We start from the raw sequence: 3,853 nt of genomic DNA on the forward strand, positions 1-3,853 counted from the left end.
GGAGTCAGAAAACTGGGGTTCAAGTTCCCGCCTGACTCTCAAATAGCATTGCTTGATGGAATACTTTACAAGGGAGGTGATACCTCCTCGTGGAGTAGTGGTTAAGATGAAGTGATAGAAATGGCGCGTAGCTTTGGCGTACAGAAGGTGCTCAAAAATATGAGTTTCTTCTTAAATTTCCCTTCCCCACTAAAAATCCATTTACTTGAATAGGAAATCAACTTAAACTTTATAACAATAGTATTGGGGACATTTTGAGGGGTGGTTATAGTAAATAAAAAACGTATTGTCGGGCAAGAGCTTTTGCTGCGTTACAGTTCACTCTATGTAAAAACCAGAGGCTTCCCTGGTGGAGGAGAACCGAGTCTTCCTTCTGTAGTGTCTTGGTTCCCCGGTCTGGACCCAGTGTGTGGCTGAAGCAGCGAAGGGGAGCATCGCGTGTCTGTTTCCTAAATCTGTGGAAGTTCCAAAGGCCGATACCCATGGGAGCTTCTCAGGATGACAGACCGGTCTTGGTGCAGTCACTCCTTCCGGGTTCTGAAGTCCAAGAGGCAGATCCCTTTAACTCAGTAACTATCCATTTCCTTTGGATGGAACTCTTCAGCAGTGGTAAGGAAAGTAGTAAAGTGACAGAGTCCTTGCCTTCTCCCTTGCTGTTCGCACTGGCCGTGAGGGCGTGTTTTCTCTGTAGCTGCTCTTGGGCGCCCTGTGCACCTGTGTTGGTGAGAGGAATCCACTCAGCTCACTTGAGGCTCCCTGGCCCCCGGTTAAGCACAGCACAGAAACCCAACCACCAAAGAAATCTTTATAGGTGGATGGGACTTTGGGGAGTTTTCTTGACCTCAAGAAATTAACAAGGAAGGTAGGAGATAAAGATAGATTCTCTTACACATTACCTCCCGTATTCTATTACAGTTAGGAAAATGTTTCTATTCCTTAATACAAATTAGAACTTCTCTGCCCTGAAACTTACTGTTCAGTGCCCTCTCTTTCTCTCTGCCTCTGACTGTCTTTGTGCCCTTCTGTCTCTCTGTGTTATTCACTAGTTACCCCTAGGAAGGATGAATAGGCATAGCTGAGCCTTAAACCTTAGGATATGCCACCTTTTGAGTGCCAAAGCCCACCTGGACTTTCCTTCATGTTATTCCAGATTGAATATCTCATTACAAATGTGGCTGAAGATGATTTCATTTTCTGGATTATACTCCCTGGAGGAGGGGGATGGAAACAAGCGCAAGGTAAATCCCCGTGGGGCAGGCAGTAGATTTTACTAAAAAGAGGAGGGAGAACACTGACAGCAGGAAAAAAGAAGGCAGAAGAACAGACAGAAATAGTGTGTGCTCTTAAATGACCCCTTCTGAGGGGCTGAACTTGCCTCTTTTTTTTTTTTCTCTTGGATTAAAGAGAGGTTAAAGGTTCTAATCCTTGGTTGTAATTAATTTTCTTTAATTATTCCTCATCTTTGGAGAAAAGTGTCTCACCTGTGCAGCCTTGACTGCTAATGCTTTGGGAGAGTTAGACTACACAGCAAGCAAACAAAGTGTGGACTTTCCAACCACAGGAACATGGAGCCCAGGCCATCGCCCTAGCGGGGGCGGAGAGTAGGGAGCTCTAGGTGGTAGCAGCCTCCAGTGGAGAGGATGCAGTGTGGAGGAGAAGTTGCCAAGCTGAGGCTTCAGAGGTCAGTATGAAATGAACTTTCTCCTTTGCAAATCTTATAAAGAGAGAGTAGGAGTTGGTGAAATGGGAAGAGGTTGCCACATAGATCACACTCAGCAGACACAATGCAGCCCTTCTCACAACTTGGAAACCACCCTTAATACAAGGAACCCCAGTTCCCACCTTCACCTCTCCCCTTCTTATCTTGGGTGCTTTCTTTGATTAGGACAAACTTCCAATGTCAGAGAATTATCAGCTGTGTAGTCATCTAACTAAATAAGACAACAAATCAATCTGAGCCCATTTTAACAGGTTAGTTCCTATTAAATCAGTAGATTAACACCAGTAATACACTGTATCTGCATGAGCGTCCCCCTTAATTGAGGATGACACAGACAGAGCTGCAGTTCCATAAGACATTAACCTAATGTACATCAACCCAAATTTATGAATCTCTAAGTGACATTCCCTTGATGTTTCTGTATTTCCATATTGTGTCAATAGCCACATGTGTCAGATGCGTTTCTGAAATGTTGTCGGTAGAGAGTAAGTATTTAAGATGTCTTTCCTGTAAGTTTCCGGTTGCCCTTTTGAAGTCCCCACAGTAACATGTAACTTCAACATTCACGTTCTCAAGTATTCTGCCTTTGTTGATGTACCATTTGTATACAGTAAGTTCTTTGTTCAAACTCTAATGTAGTCAAAAGGACAGTCAAATCACAGAACCTTCATATCCTTGTTTCCGTAACACATAGATCAATGTGCACCACACAGGTGATTATCATATCTTGGAGTTCTTGGAATTCTAAGAGATTTTTATATTGAAGTTATCATCCTACCTAAGTATTCAGCAGAATTTATGAATAGAAGACTCACAGGGACAGAATGGCATAGATCTCAACAGTCACTAATCTCTGCCTCTCTGTGTTCATTTACGAAAAAGATAGTCTTATTATGAGACTGGACTCAACTTCTGTTGCACATGATAAAGGCTTTGAAATGTCCAGAGCTACGTATCTGTAAAGGATAAACTGATATTCAAAAAGCACTGTGCAGTTTCTTTTCTCTCAGCCTATGGTAAAGTTGATGATCTTCCAACTGTAAAGATCAGGTTCTCTGTTTCCTGGAAAAATTCACTACCCAAAGTCCTATAAGACAAATTTGGAGCAGAAAGACCACTTAATCATTCTCAAGGGAAATATTTCTTCGTGATAGAGAAAGCAATTTGATACTAGAAGCCCACTTACTTAGAATTTGAGTAAGAACTGCACATACCATCATAGGTTTGGGTCAGATTGTCCAGGTCCTCTTGTTGGCCCATTTGGACCTCTCTTTCCTGGGCAATTTGAAGAGAAGAGCTCTAAATGGTTCTCAAGCCTAGATTTTCACTTCTCCAAGCTACCCTTTCTGTCCTTTGAACATCTAAGTATTTACCTGGAAAAGCCCCCCAGGCTGTCTTACAGAGAAAGCCTCTCTGCGTGAACCTCTTTTTAAACATCTGACAGCTCCTGGTTTATTGAGGAAGTGGTACCTCCACCCACCACAATTTGGTGAGCTTCATCAACATGTTATCATATTAAGCACCATAAGCAAACAGTAAGATAACTATGACTTCCTTATAAAGCATTGTGATTTTTGCACTATCACTTTATTGATTATTTTTGAAACTTAAGTCCATTCTTATTGACTCATCAGCCAGAAATCATAAATCTGCTCTTTGGTTCATAGTTACCAGGCAAAATAAAGCTTTTGTTTTTCTGTGCTAAGTCATTAGAGTCAGAAAGAAAGAGTTGGCTCTTAAAATCACACCGTGCATGATTCTGCATGGAGCACTGGGTGTTATGCACAAACAATGAATCATGGAACACTACATCTAAAACTAATGATGTAATGTGTAGGGATTAACATAAGAATAAAAAAAATTAAAATAAAAAAAAAAATCACACCGTGCATGCTTAAGGTTGGTCCTTAAATCAAACCTGGGGCGTGTGTGTGTGTGTATGTGTGTGTAAGAGAGAGACAGAGACAGAGACAGAAAGAAGAAGGGACGGGGGGCGTTGAGAGACAGAGAGAGAGAAAGAGAAGACATTCCTGTATTCGTGGAGGAGTTGCTGATCATCATTTTTCCCCTAAAATAGCTTAACTTAATCATATTTCTTTAGTCTACATTTTTTCTTCTTGCTTTTCCATTGCT

The sequence above is a fragment of the Leptonychotes weddellii genome, chromosome 7, assembly GCF_054177405.1.
Source record: "Leptonychotes weddellii isolate Sample4059 chromosome 7, ASM5417740v2, whole genome shotgun sequence".
Taxonomy (NCBI): Eukaryota; Metazoa; Chordata; class Mammalia; order Carnivora; family Phocidae; genus Leptonychotes; species Leptonychotes weddellii.